We start from the raw sequence: 10,709 nt of genomic DNA, 5'->3' as shown, positions 1-10,709 counted from the left end.
TAACCAGATTCACTGTGCAGTCGGCTACTCTGCACACGAGCACTGAGAAAGCGTAAAGAATATGAGGAAAATAGAAGATGTGAAATTATTCTGTCCATACAAGCCCGAGTAAAGCAACTGATGAGTGCGCTTTGTTTTCTAATTCCGCTCCGATGCTTAATTAAGAAAAAGCTAAACAAAAAGGAACACGCACACACACGCACGCGCACAGACAAAATAGCGGTTTTAGAGCAACATGGTTGACGTCAATTGTGAATAGTGTAAAAAATTCACTGTTCCATTAAGGGGCGGTTGTGAAGGTTATCTAGTGGGGTGCAAAGCTTTTTTCCGTGTCCAACAAAATGGCGCTAATTGCACAGCAGGTTTGCGATTGTCTCTTTTGACAGAGCGACATATTTTATTGAGTAACACAGATTAAACAGATACACGATAATTCGACCGATAACCTAAGCGGACGGTGGCTTGTCGAAAAAAAAAGTTTAAACATCATTTAACTACCTACACACCGGATGCATTCACGTTTCATTTAAAAATGGGAAAATAAACCATTCACATACAAGTAAGCCGTACATATATGCACAATTTGCATGTATACGTAGGTATACCTGATAAAAAATGGCACATTCACTGGGCGCATTCTTACAGTGATAACAATTAAAGATTGTTTAGCAACATAGTGCAATTTATATGAACGCTTAAGACTTGGTAGTGACTTTCGTTTCACAGCCATCCCGCCGAATCCTACACGTGTACTACACTTCTCATTCGGGACGTCTGGCCATTCCGATGATGGAGAAGTAGGCGTTAGAGTGAATGCTACTTCAAACCATGCATAGACGAACAATGAGCATTACGTCACGCAGGAGGCAAGCCGTGCGGAAGGTGGAGCTTTGGAAAGGGTATTCAGTGAACAAAGGCTCTGGTTTGTCAAACCCACCGATTTGCAATGGGCCAATGTAGGCGGCCATGCAAGCACGCGGAGCATTCTCACGGTATCCGCTCTTGACCTCGGTATACATAAACGCAACCCGACATAAAAAAACGCAACCCGTTGTCATAGGCAAATCGAGTGGCTGCGTATGTTTTTATATATATACCGGGTACACAAAATTAAGCTTTATGGATTTTTTTTCAATTAGGCACTGGGATGCACACGAAGGTCACCTGTGCAAATAAGTTATGTGGCCAGGGGGACACAAAGGGAGGTGATAATTGTCGCTGTCTGCAGCCCGAATAACTAAAATTGAATTATTAACTTTTTATTGACTGAAGTAGGTGCGTATGTTAATTTGTATTCAAAAGTTAGAGGTGGTCCTGCTTCTACACAGCTTCACTTGGAAGAATTATTCTAGCAAGTCTGCGCCCCGAGATGTCCGACTCCTGATTTTAATTGTCGTTCGCATTATTACGCATGGAAGAGAGTGAGGATCGGCGCAAAGCTCCTCCCTGATGTGACGCGGCTGTTGCGTGCGGCGTTTATTCTGACAACGGGGGGGGGGGTTGGCAAAGGTGACAACTGTTCCCCAACTGGCGAAATCAAGACATGACAGCGCCGTGTACCGCGCAGTTGTTGGCTCTTGACTTCAGTAAAACTTACAGTGCTTGGAAAGCAGCAGTCACTTCATTTGCGTAGCCCAGGCAAGGACCATGCCCGCTCGTCTCATCGCCATTACGCAGGCACACTGCCCTCGGACTTCGCCACTGGCGCCATTATTTCGGCATCGCAGCTGCCGCTATTATTACAGGTTGCGCGGTCGCGTGTTACTACAGCGGTTCCCGGTTCTTCGATCTGTCATTTCGCCAGCCGAGAGGGGAAGGGGGACAGTTATCAACTTTGCCAATGCCGCCGCCCCGTTGTCAGACTAAAGGCCCCGCTCAACAGCCGCGTCACATCAGGGAGGAGCTTAGCGCCGATCTTAACGCTCACGCTAGCGTAATCATGCGAACGAGATTTAAAATTTGGAGTCGGGTATCTCGGAGCACAGCCACGCTTTAAGTCTTCAAACTGATACTGTGTAGAAGCACGACGCCCTCTAGCTTTACAATACAAAATTAACATACACACTTGCTGCAGTCAATAAAAAGTGGATTATTCAATTTTAGTTAATTGGGCTGCTGACAGCGATAATTGCCATCTCACTTTGTGTCCCCCTGACCACATAACTTATTTCCGCAGGTGGTGGGGGAAGACGACGAAGTGTCTTCTTGGCAGAACACTTGTTTCTGTGCTCTGTGAATTTTTTGTGAAATCTTCGCTATTCGAGGTGCCTCGCCTCCCCGTCTTGCGGCCATGGACGCGGAGCATGCCAGAAGCCCGCCTGGCCAGAAGTCATCACGGCCGTCAACCGCAAGGAAGCGAGTTGGCTCCCCCAGTGACACCGAAGACACCGAGCTGTACTCTATGTCGGAAGACGACTCATCCGACGACGGCTTCATACCCGTCCGGAGTAAGAGGGCGAGGAGAAAAATCGCCAACACAGCACCGTCAACTCCTGCGAGCACAACGACTGTGAAGTCAAGGCCTGCGCGCTGGCCACACGTCATCATCTTTATGCCGGAAGAACCGTCAAGCAACCTACGATTGCTGAACAGGCAAGCCCTATCCATTTTCCTGGAATGTGCGGTGCCGGATGAAATTAAAGACATAAGAATCAATCCACGCAAGAATATACTCGCCATAGACGTGTACAACGCGAGTGCGCTTAGAAAACTTCAAGAAATCACAGAGCTAGACGGAATCAAAATGCGCCCCTTTATCCCGATCGAGGACACATCCATAGCCGGTGTGATTTACGACATTGACATTGCCATTCCCAATGATGACTTACCTAGCCTCATCAAGCCGGCATACGAAGGCACGATCATTGCGCAAGTGCGCCGTCTTGGGAATACGCGCTGCGTAAAAGTAATATTCAAGGGGGATTGTATCCCATCCCACGTTAAAGTCGGACATTTCCGACATCCGGTTCGACCATTCATCCAGAAGCCGCTTGAACGCCATCAGTGTTTCAGGCTAGGACACGTCAAAGGCGTGTGTCCCAACTCGCTACTGTGTCCCCGTTGCGCTGAACCCCATGCAGAACAGACCTGCGGTGCCACGCTCCTGAAGTGCGTCAACTGTAGCGGCCCTCACGCGGCCTCGTCGAAGGACTGTCCCCGCATCAAGAGGGAGCGCGCGGTTCTCAAGCAAATGGCGAGAGACAATTCGGCCCACAGGGAGGCAGCCGAAGTAGCCCGGCGTCGGCGTCGACGTAGGCGCTATCGTACGTCTTCGAAGAAGGCGCATGCGCGAAGTGACAGTACCCACTCCACTGCGGTGCCAGTTAGACACGCCGCGAAAAGGCCCACCACTTCCACGAAGGAAGCAGAAAAGACTCTATCTTTAGAGGAGTGGCCTACGCTTCCGAGCCGTTCCCTTGCGAAGGAACCTCAGAAGGTCGGGGCCCCACCTGATCCTTCTCCGGCCATGGATGATTCACCTAAAACAGACCGCCAAGTCATCTCGATGCTACGTTCTCTCATGGAGGCCATTCGAGCAATTTTGGTGGACATCGGGACACCCTGTAAGCCCAGTGCTTGCATCCCTCAACTAGAAAGATGGCTACCCATACCCCATCCTTCCGGAAAGAAGTCAAGGCAGCGTCCGTCATCCAGTGGAACGCCAGAGGGCTAAAATCACGAATTTCAGATTTTCGTCAGTTTGTGTACACCAATCTGTTTCCACTCATCGTCATTTGTGAGCCCAACTTGTCGAAATCAATAAGACTGTCAGGATACGAATTTATCATGCCATCAACAAATGGTGCATGCAGCAAAATCATCATTTTTGTTCGTCGTGAACTCACCTATGTTTTGCAACCAATTGCGCCCCACGACGACAATCAATATATATACATCACAGTTAAAAAGAACAAACTTTTGTTTACTCTCATAGGCGTCTATATATCGCCTTCCAGCAATCTCGATACCAAAAGATTTGCGGATATCTTGAGTGTTTGTACCGCCCCATGGGTCATCATAGGAGATTTCAATGCACACCATCCAGCATGGGGAAGTACAAGGACAAATGCAAGAGGACGAAGATTAGCAAGCATCGCCAACAACTATGGCTTTACTCTCCTGAACGATGGTAGCCCCACCTTTCTTCGAGGCGTGACATACGGCAGCTGCCTCGACCTTGCTTCCGTCTCCGACTCTCTCGCCAGATGTGTGAAGTGGTTTCCAGACATTGAGACACATAGGAGTGACCACATTCCCACCTATCTGAACATCAAAGCCTTGTCGTCTAGATCAGGCTTACAGAGTACCATTCGGACGATTCAATGGGCCAACTTCAAATCTGAGATGGAAGATGCCTGCCGCGAGGGCCTACCATCTGGGTTAGAGCAAACGATTAAAATTACGATGCAAAACACCACTCGCATGATGACGATCACTTCCACGCGAAATGACTTCGACATAGAATTAGAGCGACTTCGAGCGCTTCGTCGCCGGGCGGAACGTCGATATCGGCGTACAAAATCGATCCATGACCTTAGGGCAGCCAGGAGGATGCAAAAGAAGATTCAGCGTCGTATGGATAGATTAGCGTCGGAACGTTGGGCAACGTTTTGCCAGAAACTCGACCCCCGCAAGCCACTGTCTCACATTTGGAAAACGGTGCAAGGTCTGCGTTGCCTTCCGGAACGGCGTTTCCCATTCAAGGCGCTAGCGCTTTTCCAAGGGCGGCAAGACGTCGATGTCGCAGAAGACTGTTGTGCACGGATCGCAGACCAAGCGACTCGTCCAGATCCTCCAGCCCGAGCTGACGTCCCCCATTCCCGTGATTGCCGCATGGACCTTCCTTTTACAATGGAGGAGCTCGAAGCGGCTCTAGCTCTCTGCAGGCGCTCATCATCTCCGGGCCCGGATGGTATATCATACCGGGCCTTGTGCTATCTCGGAGAGTCCGCACGGATAGAGTTGTTGAGCCTTTACAACTCCTCATGGCAGGAGGGAAATGTTCCTGACGAATGGAAAGTAAGCCGCCTGGTACCACTCTTAAAGCAGGGCAAATCCCCATTAGAACTTACCTCTTACCGCCCAATAGCGCTGGCCAGCTGTGTAGGAAAGATAATGGAACGGATGATCCTTGGCCGCCTGGAATGGTACCTCGAATACTACAAGATTTATCCGATTTCCATGGCTGGCTTCCGACGTGACCGCTCTTCCATCGACAATGTTGTTGATCTCGTTTCATATGTCCAGCACGAAAGGTCCCGTAAGCGTATATCTGCAGCTTTATTCTTAGATGTGAAAGGGGCATACGATAACGTATTACATGAGGCCATTCTCGACGCCCTTGCGACGGTAGGCCTAGGTGGTCGAGTTTTTTTGTGGATTGCAAGTTACCTATCTGCAAGATCATTCTTTGTGTTAACTGACGATGGCCCAACTACGCGACGCTATACCAGCAGGGGCGTTCCTCAAGGCGGTGCTCTCAGCCCGACGCTATTCAGCCTCGCTCTTGTTGGACTTGCTGAATACTTGCCAACTACCATCAAAATTTCAATATACGCTGACGACATCTGTGTCTGGACTTCGGCAGTCACACGTCCTCAGATACGTGCGCGACTTCAAAGAGCGGCCACTTTGACAGCGAACTACTTGTGTAAACAGGGTCTCAGCATATCACCAGAAAAATGCGCACTAGTAGCATTTACTCGCAAACCGATGACGCCTTATATCATCTCAATCAATGAGCGGACCATTTCCTATATCCGAACCCACAGATTCCTTGGCGTAATTATTGACCGAGACCTCTGTTGGAGCCCGCACGTGGCCTACATGAAACGGCGCCTGACAGAAACTTCCCAGGTGTTTAAATACTTGACAGGAAAGACGTGGGGGATGTCAGTAGACGCAATGCTTAAACTCTACAGAGCTCTCTTTCTCGGTTTTCTAAGTTATAGTCTACCTGTACTGACCAACACCTGCAAGACAAGTATTCATGTTCTGCAGGCAGCACAAGCTCAAGCACTCAGAGTCTGCCTTGGTTTGCCCAGATGCACGTCAACAGAGGCAACTCTTGCGATTGCTCGGGACCACCCAATGCGAACTCACATTACGGTGGAAGCCCTGAGAACGCACATCAGACATTTTGCACGTGCCACCTATCACCACCTTGCAGCACTACCTTCAGACAGGCACCAATCATCATTCTCTAAAACTATCATCAAATACAACGACAAACTTCCATCGGGCTTCACCGCTGCATCTAAACCATCGATACCCCCTTGGTGTCTTATCAGCCCCACAGTCCATCTCAGTGTACCAGGAATCGGGAAAAAGTCTAAACTGTCGTCGCCTGTGCTGAAACAACTGTCTCTGCTTCTTCTGCACGAGAGGTACGCGGACAGTGAACACATTTATACTGATGGTTCCACAAACATGCAGTGTTCGTCCGGTGCTGTGGTTGTCCCAGCAAAAGCTATTACCATCAGCTTTAGGACTGACCACCCAACATCATCGACATCTGCTGAACTAGCTGCTCTTCGCGCTGCACTTCGTTTCGTCAATCGGGAGCCACCTCGACAATGGTCAATCTTCAGCGACTCAAGGGCAGCCCTACAATCTGTACTATCAGCTCTGCGTCGCGGGCCATTCGAACAGCTCGTATTCGATATTAGATGCCTACTCCATACATCACAGGAGAAAGGACACCACGTGACGTTTCAGTGGCTGCCAAGTCACTGCGGCGTCACTGGAAACGAAGATGCCGATAATGCCGCTCGGGCAGCTCTTGAAGACGCACAAGAAGAGGCCATACCGCTTTCACGATCCGACGCAGCTAGCAGACTTCGAGTGCTTGCACAGGAGATCACGCTATCTCTATGGTGCACACCAAACAGCCAGACCAACCAGAGCAACCGTCAATACCATCTGCCCTCGTTGATGCATCTCTATATGCCAACTGGACTCCGCCGAAGAGAGGCGACTCTGCTTTATCGCTTATGGCTAGGGGTGGTTTTCACGAAATCTTACTCCTTCCGCATTGGAATGGCCGACAACGCTCTCTGTAATGCCTGTCTTTGCGAGGAGACGCTGGAACATATTCTGTGCGACTGTCCTGAATATAATGTTCAACGACAGTCCCTGGCATCTGTTCTAGCACACCTTGACAGTAGACCATTGTCCCTCGACACGATTTTCACATGCCGCCGACAGAAGACATCGCAGGTGAAGGCGACAAAGGGACTACTTCGGTTTTTGAAAGAGACTGGATTGGACAAGCGGCTGTGAGAGTGATGTCACGTACCATGCCAGATTGATGGACTCCAACGGACGATGTGTGTGTGCTGTGCTATGTGCTCTCTCTCCCTCTCCCCCTTCCCCACCTTTAATCTCCCCTATCCCTCTCCCATGTGTAGGGTAGCAAACCGGTTAAGCTAAACTGGTTAACCTCCCTACCTTTCCTTCTCCACTTTTTCCTTCCTTCCACAGGTGGTTTTCGCGTGCCTATATATATATATATATATATATAGTGTACTGGTCGCCGCCCTGTGAGCTTCCCCCCCCCCTCAACTGAAGGTGGACTTGATGCCCTCGTTCTGACAAGAAATGTCTGTGACCTCGGCTAGCCACGTCACAGTTTTCATAATGCATGTTTTACGCCATCACTCTTCTCTGTGTAACATATTACCAAAATTTAAAAAAAACATGCCGGCTTTGAATTCTGTACTCTGTGGCCTTGTAGCGCCAAACTTTACACACAGTAGTTTGTACAACAATCTGTTTTAGGCATTTCGCTTTACTCCTACAACAAAATGAGCCCATTTAATGCTCGCTCAGCAGCCTAAAACAGCGCAGCGAAGCAGCGTCTAGCCCTCGCGAACATCCTCCGATGATACGTGGCCTGCAGGACGCAGACATTTACATTACACATTTATAGCTGGCTTGTAACAGAGCAGTGATCATGAATCAGACCATGACAGCAAAGAAATTGACGCACTATGTAGATGTCTTGGCACTTCGCGATGCTATTTAAGGTTATCTGGGAAGCAGAGCTGGTAGAAAATAAAACAATTCCGACGTTCCTTAAAAGCAGATACGCGTCAATAAGGTAACAACAATAATAATACACGAATCTTATCGTCATCATTTTAAGCGAGGAAAATTATTCACAGACTCCTGGCGTTATGAACTGCGATGATGCAATGCGATAGCATTTAGGTGGGTATCAGTCGATGATCTACCGCCACACATTCGCATTATTGAATGAACCTCTTCATATCTGCCAGTTCTTACGTTAATGGCGCTCCCTATGACCGACAGCCGCCTTAGTAGGACCGAAGAGCTTCGAGTTTTTTGCCACCGCCTTTTGAAGATCAGGCATCTTGGATGCCCGAGCGAGTTTCAAACTACAGAATCCCGTTGGTTGGGCCTTTCTGTCACGCAGCGTATGCGCGCTGGTGCGGCCTGGCATCACTGCAACGCAGTAGTTGCAGCGTCCTTTCGTACATGACCTGCCTTCTTGAGAGGCTGATGCAAAGTAAGTTTAAAAATAAGAACACTTCTGGAGTGTAGATGATGTCCCGTTAGCGATATCACGCCACCGCCGTCTTACTTGGGGCCCGAAGGACATAAGACCATGATGAAAAAGAGGAGGCGCCCTCTTCTGACTTCCTGCATACTTAAAGAAAAAATAAGCAGCAAAGCTTTTCGAGGTGTACTAGTAAAGCACATTCCTAAAATACCAAAAGCGTTGCTCATTCCGGTAGAAGGGACTTAGTAAGCCAGCAATGACGCATGAGCAGAAGGCCGCGGCAACGCCATATTGAATTTATCGCACAAACTATCCGTGGCATCTGTGACAGTGACTAAGCAGGAATAATTATTTTTTTATTCGCGACAACCCAAAATGCCAACAGTCCTTGAATAATTCTTAGAGCCTTGTTTCATTGTTATTCAACGAAGCTATTAGAGAAGCCATTCCGCGCCCCCCTTCCTTCTACACGCGCTTTCAACGATGGGCAGCATCAGGAACATCAGTATTTTTCAGACTTTTCTAGAGGTTTCCTGGGAACAAAGATGGCGACATGTTTAGCGGTGGGAGCGCCGTAACGCTTAGAGACTATTGCGAGCTACGTAGCTTGCCTAAAAGAACAGCTGAGTGTACCTGGTTGGGGCAAGCTGACGTCATTGTTTGAATGGTTAGGTAATCATTGTGATAATGTATAAAAATTGTCGACTGATTAGTGAAGCCACTATTCCCCAAAAGTTATGCCGAGGCAACTGCGGAAACGCCCATTGGATCAGGAAATTAAGGGAAGTCCAAGCAAGAGACATTGACGCCTTTCTGGCGGTGTAATTATGTACGGTTACTGCATCTTTTTGGACCAATTAAACGCAATTTTTTTAATGATTCATTCTTTACCCCTTCTTTCAGATACGGTCAGGAGATCGCATCAGCGCTGCTTGGAATGAGAATCCTAAAATTCTCCCTGAACGCCTACACATTTCTGCATTGCATAAGAAAGAATGGATGGATGGATGGATGCAAAACTTTAATGAAGGTCCTGAGGTACAATATTCTTTTCTCACCCTTAACTGTGGGAATCGCACTCTCTACGACCGGTGAAGTCGCTGAAGGCAGCACAAAGGACGAACTATCTTTAGCAATTTATTTGAACGAATGTAGCCACAAAATGCAGTACTTTGACAGGTTTGTAGCTGAGTTTTGAACTCCAGACTTAACGATCCGCGTGGTCAACCGGGCCTACAGCACACCCACGCTCAAGGTTCATCGCAACTACCTGCCACTTCGTGAACGTTCCTTCCGGGCCACCGTGAAATCTGTGAAGTTCATGAACAAGTCCGCGCCAAGAAGCCAATGCATGGGTCTCGCAGCAAACCAAGTTCAAGATCAAAGACTTGCTTCCTCCCAATACGATCACTCCTGGAACGTTGCTCATTTTGTTCAGCGCCGTGTACTTCAAGGCAAAATGGAACTCTCCTTTCGACAGGCGCGACAATCGGCGTGTGATGTTCTACGTCAATGGCGTAAAAGTCGTCAAAGTGAACATGATTAATCAAATGGTACAGTCTGAGGAAATGGATGCTCCGATCCTAGAGATGCCGTACCGTGGGAACACATATTTTCATGATTATTCTTCTTCCAAAGAACAAGGAAGGACTCTGTTCAGGCCCCAAGTGTATCTGAGCGTCATTGCAAGATAAAGGTTTTGGCGCTGCATGAAACAAACATTTTTTTTTTAACTCGACGTAAAACATCTGTCTCTGGTTGTTACAAAGTGCGTGCCGGCATGTCCCTCTCGATATGGCCGCCATTGAAGCATCAGCCACGGCGCCGATCACGCGACGGTAGGGAGGGAAGCTCTCCCATTGTTTCTCAACTCACCTCACCTGTTCGTAACGTGAGTTGTCGGCGCGCGACAAGGTACGGGATAGCTGCAGCGATCAGACAGACAAAGACCGTCACGATCTTCACCAGGGAGGTACCAGAAGCCTGACGCTTCTTCAGGCCGGGATTTCGACGGGTACGCCAAAGAGAAGCCTCGAGTTCCGAACTGCTCTTCGTGAGACTCTTATTTTTTATGCCAATTGTGTTTAGTCTTTTGCTTATCACATCAACGCGTTTTCTTTTTTGCATATTATGTTAGTGTAGTGCCTGCCGTGTTTATTGCCGCGTATATTTCTCATTTGTTATG

General features: G+C 48.5%; 1 protein-coding gene across 1 annotated transcript in view; it reads left to right on the top strand.

Annotated features, from left to right (window-relative positions):
- The first annotated feature begins 10,448 nt into the window (after positions 1-10,448).
- Positions 10,449-10,709, top strand: part of LOC126534813 (uncharacterized) — a 49,047-nt gene continuing 48,786 nt past the window's right edge. The window contains exon 1 of the mRNA XM_072289478.1: positions 10,449-10,577. The gene's annotated coding sequence lies outside the window, so the exon portion shown is untranslated. The remainder of the gene's footprint in view (positions 10,578-10,709) is intronic.

The sequence above is a fragment of the Dermacentor andersoni genome, chromosome 7 (genome assembly GCF_023375885.2).
Source record: "Dermacentor andersoni chromosome 7, qqDerAnde1_hic_scaffold, whole genome shotgun sequence".
In the NCBI taxonomy this organism is placed as follows: domain Eukaryota; kingdom Metazoa; phylum Arthropoda; class Arachnida; order Ixodida; family Ixodidae; genus Dermacentor; species Dermacentor andersoni.
This window is presented reverse-complemented; position numbering and strand designations above follow the sequence as displayed.